The sequence below is a fragment of the Schistocerca gregaria genome, chromosome 4, assembly GCF_023897955.1.
Source record: "Schistocerca gregaria isolate iqSchGreg1 chromosome 4, iqSchGreg1.2, whole genome shotgun sequence".
NCBI lineage: Eukaryota > Metazoa > Arthropoda > Insecta > Orthoptera > Acrididae > Schistocerca > Schistocerca gregaria.
This window is the reverse complement of record NC_064923.1, coordinates 80069003-80083984: the sequence shown is the minus strand read 5'-3', so window position 1 is coordinate 80083984 and position 14982 is coordinate 80069003. Positions and strand designations below refer to the sequence as shown.

The 14982-nt window shown below is 43.8% G+C and overlaps 1 protein-coding gene across 3 annotated transcripts in view; it reads right to left on the bottom strand.

Moving 5' to 3' along the window:
* The window catches only part of LOC126268221 (tumor protein p53-inducible nuclear protein 2), a 68567-nt gene that overhangs the window by 30915 nt on the left and 22670 nt on the right, over positions 1-14982 (bottom strand). Inside the window, exon 1 of one of the 3 annotated variants that reach the window (XM_049973851.1) lies at positions 13046-13196. The exons of the other annotated variants lie outside the window; for them this stretch is intronic. The gene's annotated coding sequence lies outside the window, so the exon portion shown is untranslated. Of the gene's footprint in view, positions 1-13045; positions 13197-14982 lie in introns of those variants that run through there. 3 annotated transcript variants of the gene reach the window in all.

The following is a 14982-nucleotide window of genomic DNA, read 5'->3' as shown; positions in this document are numbered from 1 at the left end:
ATGAAATATTAATTAATTTGTAAACACAAAAAAAACGCAGAAAATCGTAAATATCATACGAAAATATGTCAAATCCGTCATCCTCCAGAAAACAGTCTTTTCAACATGAAACGGTTGCAGAGAAAGTACATTAGCTGTAGCACTGTTAACAAAGGACATTCACCGCATTTGTGTTGGTCAAATCTATTCGTTTTATTGTTTTTCTATTAATAGTTCTCCGAGTATAAGTATCGTAAGATAATGCTATACAGAGAAACAGTAAACGTGTGTCACAGAATCTAGTTAAAAGTATATCATCACAACTTTTGCTGACATGTTTTATCTCCGATTTTATGAACAATTTGAGAGAGTGCTTTCCTTCTACGATATTTCTATGCAGTAAAAAAAATGATCAGTCCTCTGAAGATAACTCGTGTGTCAGTGAAGAAAAAATATAGGAAAAGAGTGTCGCATACGGTAGAATTTTGTTAACAAAGGTATTCATTGCTAATTCCCGTGTGCTGTGCCGTTTGGAATGGGTCCATTTACCGAAATTCACACACACCGACGACGTGTTTTAAACTCACTAATAGGTTGTTTCCCTGTTGGACAATGATGGGACCTTCAACCTACCGAAGATATCCGTTTGTCGAAATTGGATTGCGTATCAGAACTTTAATGGCTTACTTCCTTCAACTGTCTATAAATTATGGGCTCATTTCAGCACGACAGTATAAGTGTTTCAGATGTTGGCTTCGCTATGAACAGAAGGCCAGTTTCGCGGCAGCCTAGAGAAGATGTCTCTGAAGTTGTCGTGCAACATAGTGTATTCAGGACGGGAAAATTAAGTCGTCGTCCGCGTCAGGAAGGCCAGTGGCGTGTGGGACAGACGGAGATGAGGGCAATTAGGTGACCTCGGTCCACATAGCGCCTGCCGCCTCCATTGTGTGCGCCGCGGGGCCTACAGCGAGCGTCTGACGTCACGACACAGGTCGCTGCACGGCGAAATATAATTTATACGAACATAGTTCTATCAAACCCAATATCCATCACCTTAGCGTTGCTTCTAAGAACACAGTCACCACCACTCATTCCACGTCCACTGTTGGATAAAGGCCTTCCTGAGTCCTCTATTCATGCATTAACATTGATATAGGAGGGAAGTGTGTGCGACGGGATAAAAACCACAGAGGGAGACAAAGGGATGAATACGAGCACAATAAGCAGGCTCAAGTGGATGGTAGACTGCAGTAGCTGATCTAAGATGAAGAGGCTTGCATAGGATAGACTGGCTTGGTTGCATAGGATAGACTGGCTTGGAGAGCTGCATCAAACCAGTCTTCGAAATGACGAAAAGCACCTCGTGTATTCCTCCTACATGTCTACATTAGTAACGAAACGCTCCGTCGTATACACATCTATATTATGCTGGTCATCTTACAGTGTGTGGCTGAGCGTTCCCCGTGTACCTTTACCATTTCCTCCCTTTTCTGTCATTAGAGCCGAAAAATTTACCAGGACTGGGAAAGAATGAGGAAAGAAATCTGCCTTTGCCCCACCATCGTAACCATCGCGACATGCACCTGTACGGAGCCCATGAAAAATCTAATTTGGTTTTGAACGATGCACTACCACGCTCGGTACATACTGGATAAGTTTTCCTGCCTGTCTTAGTACGATCGGTGGGATGTGAACCATCGCAGGTAAAGGTTGGCGGTCTACGTCCAGGAGTATCGCGATTGGTCTCCAGGCGGCTTTGCGAATGTTAGGTCAGTCCAGTACAGCACAGCACCTAGCCGCCTCGCCTGGCCTAGGCAGCTCAGAGAAAGACGGGCAGGCTGGCGGTGCGCCCACGCTACTCGGGTATTAATACCTCTTACGTCAGGGGCCGCGGTTCGATAGCGGCCTGTCTGCAGGACGCACAGGCCATCATCCGTTCTGGCGAAGCATTCAGTCACCACACGAAAGGACGTAGTTTGTATCTTGTCACCCCTCAACAGATTCCTCACTCCATTTCGTCCCAGTTTTGTTCTCCTCTTCACGTTCTGTTTTGTCTTGTCTTGCATATTTTAACACAAAGAAGCTTTCGAGTTGTAGACGTAGGTGAAATGTTTAGATTCCAACCCGCTAGATTTCCGATACAATTTACAACATACCGCCGAGTGATGACCAAGATACAGTCTTACGGTGTACCTACACAGATATCTGATCGGCTCGAAGAAATTGTAAGATGTCAAATTTAAACACCTTCTGCCGTCTAAATTTCCAATTTTATTGTATTTGTGCAACCGGTTTTAGCGTTAAATTACGCCACCTTCAGGCCCCCTGAATGACCTGTAGGAAGAATCCCACTTCCTGCACAGTCGAAGTAAGGGCCAGTATACAGTCCCTGGTCTCCGTACATGTCTTCGTAACGCTACGATCCCTTCGATCATCGCTTGAATAGACGGCAAGTGATAACCGAGACATGGACCAGGGACTGTTTGCTGGCCCTCTCTTCGATTGTTCAGGAAGTGGGATTCTTCCTACATGTCATTCAGGGGGCCTGAAGATGGCGTAATTTAACGCTAAATCCGGTTGGAAAAACAAAATAAAACTGGAAATTTAGATGGCAGAAGACGTTTACATCTGACATTTTATACCGAGCAGCGGACGTCCCACAACCATCCTGTATAAAGATGGACTTATAGATACAAAGAAATTTTAGTTGATGTAACCGAATGCAATATAGCAATCCACCAATGTTCAGCAGTAACGAAACGGCTTAATAGTGATCGTTAATGACCTCAATTTTATGAGCTTTATATTAAATAGGATCAGCAGCGCTCATTGATTATGCGCTTACCGTGGTATCGTCTACCTGGTGGGATTGAGGCTGGATGATTTTAAGAAATGCATAATGACTCAGGCTGTATTGAATTCCGGAGTACTTCAAATGCTGATGAACAGAAGATAGTGCACACAAACGAAAGAAACAACCCAATAGTATTCTGTCACAACTTCTAGATGGCTTCATTGCATATTAATAGCTAGGAATAATAATTAATACTATATGAAGTGGGAATAATACGTGAAATTAGAAGTGGGTAAGACGAGTAGAAGACATATTTCTTGAAGAGGATTCTGGAACACTGCAGTGTATCTGCAAGTGTTTGAGGTCCTCATCAAGTGCATCTGACGGCAGGCGTTGAAGGGTCAGAGACGAGCTGAGAAGATGTCATTATAGCCCATACAAAAGTGTAAAAGAACGCCCAAATAGTTATCTCCACCGATGAGCCCTCTAAAACTTACTACGAATGAAACACGACTTGTCTATTATTAATATCCGAGCACAAGACTTTTGTACGACAGGATGAAAAATAAGAAGCAGCATGTTTGTGGCATTTGGACTGCAATGTACACTGAAGTGACAAAAGTCATCAGACACCTCCTAATATCGTGTCGGATCTCCTTTTCCCCCGGCGCAGTACAGCAACTCGACGTCGCGTGGACTCAAGAAGTCGTTGGAAGGCCCCTACAGAAGTATTAAGCCATACTTCCTCTGTAGCCCTACATACTTGCAAAACTATTGCCAATGAGGGATTTTGTGCACGATTATGTCCCACGAATGTTCGAAGGGATTTATGTCGGGCGATCTGGGTGGACAAATAAAAATTCCATTGTTGCTTGGGAACATAAACCTCCACGAAAGGCTGCAAATGTTCTGCAAGTAGCCGAACATAAAAATTTCCAGCCAATGATCGTTTCAGTTTGGCTAGAGGAACCAATTCATTCCTTGTAAACACACCATTATGGAGTCACCATCAGCTTCCACAGCGCCTTGTTTACAAATTGGATCCATCGGTTCGTGGCTTCTGTGCCACACTCGGACCCTACTTTCAGCTCTTGTCAACTGACATCGAAAGTCATCTGACCAGGCCACGATTTTCCAGTCGTCTTCGGGCCAACGGATATATGGTCACGAGCCCAGGAGAGGCACTGGAAGCGATGTTGTGGTGTTAGCAAAGGCACTCGCCAAATTTTGCCGCACTGTCCAAACAGATACGTTCGTCGTAGGTGCCACACTTGTTTTTGCGGTTATTTCAATCGGTGTTGCTTGTATGTTAGCAATCGGTGTTGCTTGTATGTTAGCAAACGCTGCTGCTCTCGGTCGTTAAGTGAGGGCCTTCGGCCACTGCGTTGTCTGGTGAGAGGTAACCCGGAAATCTGGTATTGTCGGCACACGCTTGACATTGTGGATCTCGCAGTACCCCTTAACGATTTTCGAAATGGAATGCCCCTTGCATCGAGCTCCTAACCATTCCGCGTTCAAAGTTTTCTTAATTCCTGTCGTGCGGCCATAATACCGTCGGGAACCTTTTCAACTGTATCACCTGAATTCAAATGAAAATTCAGTCAATGTATTGCCCTTTTATACCTTGTGTATGCGATACTACGGCCATTTGTGTATGTGCATATACATCATATCATATCGAATTGATGGGGCTGTATAGGTTCACTTTCCTTAACGGTTGGTCATGGTTTATGTTCTTCTGGATTATTTTGTTTATCTAATATTATTTATGAACTTTCAGGTAGACGAAGATTATTAATTAACAAGGGTATAATTAATTTGATGCCTAGAATGGCTTTATGGTGATTCCTTTTAAGATCATCAAATATGGCTGCTCCTCCATCATTGAATTTGGTAGGTGAACTTAGATTATTAACTAAAATCATGTCTTTATCTTCTTTTAGATTTTTTGATTGAATTTTTTTGTGTTTTTTGGATATATATATATATATATATATATATATATATATATATATATTCTGAGCATGTTTTAATTATTAAACTTCCAGCATATCGCTATCCCATGACTTTCGTAAAATGAGTGTATAATTAAAAAAGAGTGAGACGTATTGAAGCTTCACAACAAACATGTAATTTGTAAATATATTAAACGACAGTTTAGTTGACTAAATATCTGAGCAGCTAGAGTCCGAATTGAGAGATTTTTTTTAAAGAAAATGCCCTGCCAACTTAAAAAGTGGGAATCTTTGGAAGAATGGCGGCAGTGATATTGAGAAACGCCGTTGGATTAGTTAACATGACCGGTATTCTAGTTAGGTTGTGGAGCAGTTGTGCTGCCCACAACGTGTATTTCGGAAACGTGAGAAAATGATAATAGAGAGATAGCACGCTTGCAGGAGTATAGTCAGCCATATTTCCCTTGCTTCATACGCGAATAGAATATGACAGTGCGTTACTTTTGTTGGTAAAAAGCGCCCTATACCACCTACTTGACAATGGCTTGCGGAGTATTCTGTACGTATAAATGTCTTACGATCTAATGGCATTTCGTGTCGTGGAGTCAAGCGGTATCGTTTTAAAATGATTCTAACAGAACCATGGTTTATTGTTACGAACTACTGAAAAGCGACCTGAAGCACTGATTTGCATCCGAGCTTGGGAGGTTAAGTATGGGTGATGTGCGTGTCAGCTGGAAACACACTGGCTGCAAGACGTGCGGTAGGTGTGTTTCATCTCTCAACACTAGACATCACCGTTAGATTTATATCACTAATACTGAGTATAAACACATTAAGTGAGCTTAGTATAAGCTTATTTTACTACGGGATGACAGACATTGACTACTGTCTCATTTAGCTACGCAACCGTCAGTTTTGGCACGTCTGCATTGTCAAAACGCTTCTTCGTTCTAAAACTCTTCCTTTACTGTTGGTTCTGTTTCAAAGTTTAACGGCACCGTCAAAAACCTTTTCACTTTCGATTGAGAATTCTGGATGTGTTATTAAAGTACATTAGAAAACACCAATACTTTGCAAGGGCACAGGACGACGCGTAGGGAAAATAAATCGCCCTGGAATGTGATACGCAACGTTTCCCTGCTTTAGAATGGCTAGATGCTGGCTTGTAGCAGGCCAGTGAGCAAGTACAATGCCACCGTGATGACCTTTAAACTTTGCCGGAAGCTCAGTGCTGCCCCGTGCGCTTCGCCCGAGCCAAAGCTGGCTGAAGAGGCTTTAACGTAGTTTGTTTCTCTTACTGAAATACTATTTATTTTCCAACATACTTTTAGGTCAATGCGCCTTACACCTTGCAGAAGGTACGACTTCCAGATCGTTCCAAATCAGGAACGTATTTTAGGCATGGTTTCTTCCAGCGTAAAATTATTTCTAATTTGTGCTTAGAGGTACGGTAAACAGTTAAAATTCCTGTATTATTTTCGGTGTTTTTTCTTGTACGGGACTGCAGTAGCCCTTACTTCGCCACTTACTGCCTCGTATATTTACTACTGAATTACTGATCTTAATATCAACACGAAGTAACCCAACTTCCATACATCACTATCTGTTTCAAACCCGTAAAAATGTTTAGTTTTGTGCCTACGAACTACGATTTTAGTCTAGCATTGGTTTTTTCTTCTCATTTGAAGAAAACTACTGCAGAATTGCAACGAATGCTTGTCGAAGCTTTCGGCGAACATGCTCTAGGGAAAACACAGTGTTTCGAGTGGTTCAAAAAATTCAAAAGTGGTGATTTTGACGTGAAAAAACCACGAGCTCGAGAAACCACCGAAAAAGTTCCAAGACAACGAATTGCAGGCCTTATTGGATGAAGATGGTGCTCAAACTCAACAGGAACTCGCGGGACAATTGAATGGGACGCAGGAAGCCGTTGTTTCTCTTCGTTTGAAAACCATAGGAAAACTGCAGAAAGTGGGAAAACAGGCTCCGCATGAAATGAATGAAAGACCTCAAGCAAATCGAAAGACCGCTTCTGAAATACCGCTCGCCAGATACTAAAGAAAGTCTTTTTTTTTTCATAGAATAGTGACAGATGGTGAAAAATGGATATATTTTGAGAAACCTAAGCGTCGTAAATCATGGGTGAATCCAGGCAAGCCGGCCAGGGTGGCCGAGCGGCGCTACAGTCTGGAACCGCGTGACCTCTACGGTCGTAGGTTCGAATCCTGCCTCGGGCATGGATGTGTGTGATGTCCTTAGGTAAGTTAGGTTTACGTAGTTCTAAGTTCTAGCGGACTGATGACCTCAAAAGTTAAGTCCCATAGTGCTCAGAGCCATTTGAATCCAGGCAAATCATCGACATCCACTGCAAGACCAAATCGCTTTGGAAAGAAGGCAATGCTCTGTGTTTGATGGGATCAGAACGGTGTCATCTATTATGAGCTGCTAAAACCTGGTGAAACCGTTAACACTGGTCGCTACCAACAGCAAATGATCGATTTAAATCGAGCATTACGTGAAAAGGACCGTAATAGGGAAAAAGGCAACTCAAAGTCATATTGCCCCTTGATAACGCCCCATCACCACAGCAAAACGGGTCAGGGGAACGATCGAGGCGTTGAGTTGGGAAACATAAGGGATGCGGCTTATTCCCAAGACTTGGCTCCGTCCGATTATCATCTGTTTTGCATCACTGGGACACGCTCTAGCTGAACGGCGCTTCAATTCGTATGAAAATGTACGAAAATGGCTCGCTGACTGGTTCGCTTCAAAAGAAGAACTGGTTTTTTTTGGCGTGGCATTCATAGCCTGCCGGAGAGGTGCAAGAAATGTATAAATAGTAATGGCGATTATTTTGAACAAAATATTGTTTATGAGTTCCAAACAACAGACGTGTAATCATTGCAACCAAATTCTGGTTTCATACTTCTACACCTGTGTAAGACGTTACAGTTGCCTGTTGCGTTTCAGAGATGATGTTGACGCGAAGACGATGTGGCGCAGACCTACATCAGGCCACTGTGGAAGTTCCTAATGTGTTGCTGTAGCGATAGCTCGGGCAGTTTCCACAATCTACGCCTTCCGTTAATACTGATCGTATATTGGTTCTTCCAACTGGATTTGTGGCGCTTCATATGACACAGTAATTCACGTGCAGCTTCTGATACCTCAGTTCGCATTTAAATTTCGGGAGAGAAGGTTTATAGAACCGTTTATAGGCTATTTCTCACCTGGTGGGAAAAATGAATACCGAAATATTTCCGAGCGTACTCTGATTTCTCATATCTTATCACGATGGTAATTTCTCCCTTTGTAGGTGAGAGTCAACAAAATGTTTCCGCATTCGGAGGTGAAAGTTGGTTATTGAAAATTCGTGAAAAGAAAAACGCATTTGCCTTGATGATTGCCACCCTCAGAACTCGCTTAATACACTACTGGCCATTAAAACTGCTACACCATGAAGATGGACGTTCTACAGACGCGAAATTTAACCGACAGGAAGAAGATTCTGTGATATGCAAATGATTAGCTTTTCAGAGCATTCACACAAGGTTGGCGCCGGTGGCGATGCCTACAACGCGCTAACATGAGGAAAGTTTCCAATCGATTTCTCATACACAAACAGTAGTTGCCTAGTGAAACGTTGTTGTGATGCCTCGCATAAGGAGGAGAAGTGCGTACCATCACGTTTCCGACTTTGATAAAGGTCGAATTATATTCAACGACGAACCTGGGTGCACGAATGGCAAAACGTCATTTTTCGGATGAATCCAGGTTCTGTTTACAGCATCATGATGGTCGCTTCAGTGTTTGGCGACATCGCGGTGAACGCACATTGGAAACGTGTATTCGTCATCGCCATACTGGCGTTCAAATGGCTCTGAGCACTATGGGACTTAACTGCTGAGGTCACCAGTCCCCTAGCACGTAGAACTACTTAAACCTAACTAACCTAAGGACGTCACACACATCCATGCCCAAGGCAGAATTCGAACCTGCGACCGTAGCGGTCGCGCGGTTCCAGCCTGTAGCGCCTAGAACCGCTCGGCCACTCTGGCCGGCCATACTAGCGTATCACCCGATGTGACGGTATGGGGTGCTATTGGTTACACATCTCGGTCACCTCTTGTTCGCATTGACGGCACTTTGAACAGTGGACGTTACATTTCAGGTGTGTTACGACCTGTGGCTCTACCCTTCATTCGATCCCTGCGAAAACCTACATTTCAGCAGGATAATGCACGATCGCATGTTGAGGTCCTGTACAGTCCATTCTGGATACAGAAAATGTTCGACTGCTGCCCTGGTCAGCACGTTCTCCAGATCTCTCAACAATTGAAAACGTCTGGTCAATGGTGGCCGAGCAACTGGCTCGTCACAATACGCCATGCACTACTTTTGATGAACTGTGGTATCGTGTTGAAGCTGCATAGGTAGCTGTACCTGTACACGCCATCCAAGCTCTGTTTGACTCAATGCCCAGGCTATCAAGGCCGTTATTACGGCCAGAGGTGATTGTTTTGGGTACAGATTTCTCAGGATCAATGCACCCAAATTTCGTGAAAATGTAATCACATGTCAGTTCTAGTATAATATATTTGTCCAATGAATAGCCGTTTATCATCTGCATTTCTTCCTGGTGTAGCAATTGTAATGGCCAGTAGTGTATATAACTAAGATTTTCGAATGTGGAAGCTTATATTTTACGATAATTCATTTAAAGATGCTAACCAAATATCTTCTGTGAGAAAATAGTCTACCAATACCTACAAGTCGTATTTGAGAGTATTAAGGTGCCACAAAAATGCCCGAACCTCTCTGTCTCGATGACAGCGCAAAGATCCGTACAGGTCTGCGCACCTGAGAGCAGCTCACAAAACATCAACCGTCATTCCTCGGACTTCGCATCTGTTTGGCCCAATGAAGGATGAACTCCGCAGGAAGCGATGTGTGGATGATTGGGAGGTTATTGACGCAGCAAGACGTTGGCTCCGAGGTCGAGCAGTACAGTGGTACCATGTGGGCGTACAGCCTTACCCAGTGAGGTGGCAAAAGGTGTCGCATTGCGTGGAGATCATGTTGCAAAATGGGATCGTGTAGCCAGCAGAATGGGGGATACAATATTGTGTTGAAATCATGAATAAAATGTGCAGCCTTCGAGCTGTATGCCGAGTGTTTTTGAACTATGCTGGAATGGTTCGTATGATACATTCCCTCACTTCCTACAGCAGTTATTGTCCATTAGAACTGGTGTTACCTCTGTACAGATGGTGCTGTGTACAAGAAACAAACACACACACACACACACACACACACACACACACACACACACACACACACACACACACACACACAGAGAGAGAGAGAGAGAGAGAGAGAGAGAGAGAGAGAGAGAGAGAAGGGGAACATTGCGCGCATTGTCGTTCGCTAGATTGGCAATTTCCAGTTCTGCCCTTGCCTCCTGTAGGCGAGCTAGGTAACGACGCAGACGTTGGGTAAACTGATCTGATGTGCAGACGCCAGCGGCCAGCACGGCTCAAATGTCCCGTGGCGATAAGGGAGGCTCGCCCCCTACCCATCTCCTAACGTCAGCAGCACAGGTACAGTCGGTCGTGCTGTTCGTGCGACGTGGCATAGTGGCCGAACACGCAGCACAAAGTCTGGCAAACATGCCTAATTAAGCACTTTGTGCTGGCACGAGCGGACGACCGCAGGGTGACTGTGCGTCTGTTCAAACTGCCTGAGGCTTCATCGATCGTCAGTCGTGCAAACTTGAACAGCGTACAAGCTACTGCAAGCAAACGTTAGTTGTGTGGCGGTTTCCGTAGCGGAGTTATGTCGAGTGATACGAAGCAAGAGAATCACAAGTTGCTGGGAAAGTTTATAAGAATATGTGAAAGCAGGCTTGCATCAGAAATCGAAAAGCGGCAACAGCAAAAAGTAAATGCCGTATGGTGTACTTTGAACAAAATACAAAGCAACTTACTGTCACAGGCAAACATGTGGTTACATAAAAATCTCCCAGAATGAAGCAAAGGAAAGAAAAGATAAAAATAAGGATCAGGTAGTCATAAGGTACATAGATTCAGTGTTTCGTTAACCAGTGTTTACACCAGAAATCACGTTGCGTCATTCCTTTTTTTTTCGCATCATAGTTGTAAAGGCAGCACCAAAACCAGCAAATCGTTGTCGGTACTCCGCGCATTCGAAGCACAAACTGGTGCTTCGACAAGCGTGGCTTGCTTGCACAATGTGGAGGCGAGCGGGATCTGTACTCTTGTACTTAAATGGCTGGCCGCCATAGACACTGGAGTTGTATTAAGTGGCGACGGGGCTCAAGTCCAGATCCTGTCGTTCCGATTTGTGTTTTTCGCTGTAGTCCTCAATCGCACAACGGCGAACAAGACGCAGTACATGGAGTCCATAATGTAGAATTCTGTTTCTTCCCACATACAAACTTCTAGCAATATTACCACAGTTAGTGAAACAGGAGGCATCACAAGATTTCAGGGCCTGTAATTAGACGATCTAGTCTCGCGGAAGGCACAAATCCACGGGCTTGCAGAAACTGAATGCAATAACTTTACCATTAGAAAATTGTCTACAGTCAGCACCATGATAGAAACGTGTCTTTGGATATTTCCATTTTTTACTCTCGTATAGAACTTGAGGCAAGTCAGGCACATAGAATATTAATATACTTATAAGGGGAGGCCACGACGTTGGGATCGCAGATTTGCTTCCAACTTTGTACGCCTTTAGTAATGCCATTAAAACTACATAATGGGAAAGTAGTAAGGTGCACTGCCCCGGCAATTCCAAGAAAATCACAAGAGAAGTTTTGCGCGTCTGTTATGTGGGTTATTTATCTGTGCGTAGGTTCAAAAATGGTTCAAACTGCTCTGAGCACTATGGGACTTAACATCTGAGGTCATCAGTGCCCTAGAACTTAGAACTACTTAAACCTAACTAACCTAAAGACATCACACCCATCCATGCCCGAGGCAGGATTCGAACCAGCGACCGTAGCAGTCGCGCGGTTCCGGACTGAAGCGCCTAGAACCGCTCGGCCACGTCGGCCGGCTGTGCGTAGGTAGTCGATGTTAGAACTCACAGTGATCACGTGGTTAGCATTCGAGCTTCGTAAGGCGAACGTGCATGAGGCAACGCTTCGACTCCCGCTAAAACGCAATCATTAATTTATTTTTTTATCACTGGTCATATTATTTAATTTATATGACATTTGATAGATAACATATTGAAAAAAACGTGTGTGTAGTGAATTATTTGCACGAAGTTACAATTTTATGTTTTCCATGTCTTTGTGACAAACATCGTCCTGCAACGTGTAATTTCCAGAACACATCCGACGAGTTATTGTAATTACTCTTGTGGTCTAGTGCATTATGACTTACTATATTACTCATTGTGATTAATGTCATTCATATCATTATTTATCGAGGTTTGGCTTGGGCTTCCCTAGCCTGTCCCTCGTCCTTGAAAATTTAATTACAAGTAGTATAGTCACATATATGAAATTCACTACAACTTCATGAAAATGGACGTGGTTTTTTTTAATTATATTTCTTCGCAAATGTTATAAATTAAATAATCTGACCAGTGATGAGAAAAATATAGGTTCAAAAACAAGTGGTAGCGGGTTTTGAATCGTCGCCCATACAAGACCCGCTTACTAAGCGCTACCGCTAACCGGTTGACCACAATGACTTCGCAGAAGTACATCAGTTACGTAATAGGCACGGAAACCTTTCTTGCAATTTTCGCGGCACTGCCACAATAGTGGGCTTTGCTGCTTGGGCATTATGTTATATTAACGGCCTACTGCAGGTGTACGAAGTTTGACGTAAATCCGTGAGCCCAACGTCAAACCTCGAGGGGCATTCGTGATGTTTTAAGTAACGAACGTCACGTATGCGCCTATTTAACAAGCTGGTGGTTCTTATGTACACCTCACTATACGCAATTTCCTGTGAGATTTGTGGTTGGCTATAACGGCCACGTGTAAAACGAACAACAGCATCTATTCATCGAACAAAATACAGGTTTATCTTGCGATTAATGCTTAGAGATGAGTCCATTACTTTGCAATATACGCTTCGTTAGTTCTTCAAAGATTTAAAGGCGGTTAGTGTTAAGCTACTGATTTTCAACCTCCTATTCACGGCAGGAATACGTGCTAGCTAGTCTACTAAACTGTGCTACGTAACTGAATGTACGAAAACCAATGGTAACATTAGTAATACTGTCACGGCGGCAAATAAATACTAATTATTCTACATCGTTATCCACGCACCTGTTATTGTTTTCGTATCGCTATCGATTTCGAAGCCACAGGGCTCAATCTTCAGACACAAAACTGCGGGAAGTGGCGTACAGTATACCCGCAAGTGTATCACTCGAACGCTAGCAGACAGTGAAAAACACCTTTCTGCCACGCACTGTGTACTGTACTGTTGTGTGCAGGTACTGCGTGCGGCCAGGGGAACCGACAAGTGGCTTCCTGCGGCCGTGGACAGGAAGGAACCTGCCTCCAGTGGGATCGTGTCGCCGCTTGCTCGCCAAACAAAGGCTGACGTCTTCCAGCCGGCCGCTGGCTGCACGCAGGCTTTGCCAGCTCAGCCATTACCGGGGCATCTCCTTATACCGTACGAGGTACTTTGCAAGGCAGCCGACACTGTTTACGTAACACCGACTGACAGTGTTCAGTGCATTGTCTTTCCCGGTCTCTTTTACTGTCGAAGGGCACGGCAAGAAGTGGAGCGCCTCCCAAAACATCAATGAAAAAGATGAACAGACCTGCCATATTAAGTACATACGTCTGCTTCGCAAACAACCGAACAGTGCACGGCACTTCGTACAGTTTTAGCACATTTGCCCTATTCCATTCGCGTATCAAGTGAAGAAAAAATAATTCTCTATAAGCCTGTTCAAAGTGGTTCAAATGGCTCTGAGTACTATGAGACTTAACTGCTGTGGTCATCAGTCCCCTAGAACTTAGAACTACTTAAACCTAAATAACCTAAGGACATCACACACATCCATGCCCGAGGCAGGATTCGAACCTGCGACCGTAGCGGTCGTGCGGTCCCAGACTAGTGCCGAGAACCGCTCGGCCACTCCGGCCGGCTCTAAGCCTGTATTCGCGCCCTAATTTCTCTCATATTATTCTCGTCATCTATGGGATTTACGATGCTGCCTGCAGAATTGTCACCTAGGCTTCTTGGAATACCGCTTCGTTTACTCTGCTCGACACGTTTTCACGGCGAAAACCGCGCCATTCATCCAAAGATTCTCATGTAACTTGTGTTATTATTATTATTATTATTATTATTATTGGCGTTTAGCTTACACCATACAGTCAGCTTATTCTTACACAAAGTACAGGATGTCAAGGCTAGAGGTATATACAAACAAATTCTTATAACGATAGAACTCTACATTTTATGTTCTTGGGTACCTATGCAATCAGTAGATACACTCTCCAAGATTTTATCCTCACAATTTCATGAACGGCGCTGAGTTGTATGATACATGCGCAAAAACCTTAATTGTGTATTAGACAGACTTATTCCTTACAGTCAACTTGTGGACCCTACTACGAAAGCTGCAGTGTTTGCTGTGGTTAGCAGAGTTAAAATCTGTAACAAGTGTTCAGTGTTAAGGAAAAAGAGAACGGAACGTAGACCCCCCCCCCCCCTCCACAAGTAAGCCCATTTATGACTGAGAAAGAATCTTAGAGAAACGGGAAGTTTGATTTCAAATGCTGGAAAACATCCTAAAACGCATGCGAATGAAGAGACCGTGGAACGTGTGCGCGAAGCATTCGCCATAAGCCCACGTAAATCCATTACACAAGCTAGTGGGAATTAGCCGTCTCCCGTATGGAGATGCACGACATTGTACACAGACGTCTCCGGTTGCATGCTTAAAAACACCAAAGTTTGCCTGAGGATCACCGCAGGCGATGTGATTTTGCTGCTGAAATGTTGCATCGTATAGACGAAAGCAACGACTGCCTTAATGCAGTGCTGTTCAGTGATGTGGCAAAAGTTAACTGACATGACTGTCGAATATGGGGAAGTGAGTCTCCAGGAGAAGTGATTGAGTACGAAAGGAACTCACCAAAAGTTAATTTGTGGTTGGGATTGCATGAACTTTGATGAATGGTCCATTTTTAAGGACTCTACAGTGACAGGGAAAATCTGTCTCGACATGTTGATAACCTATGCA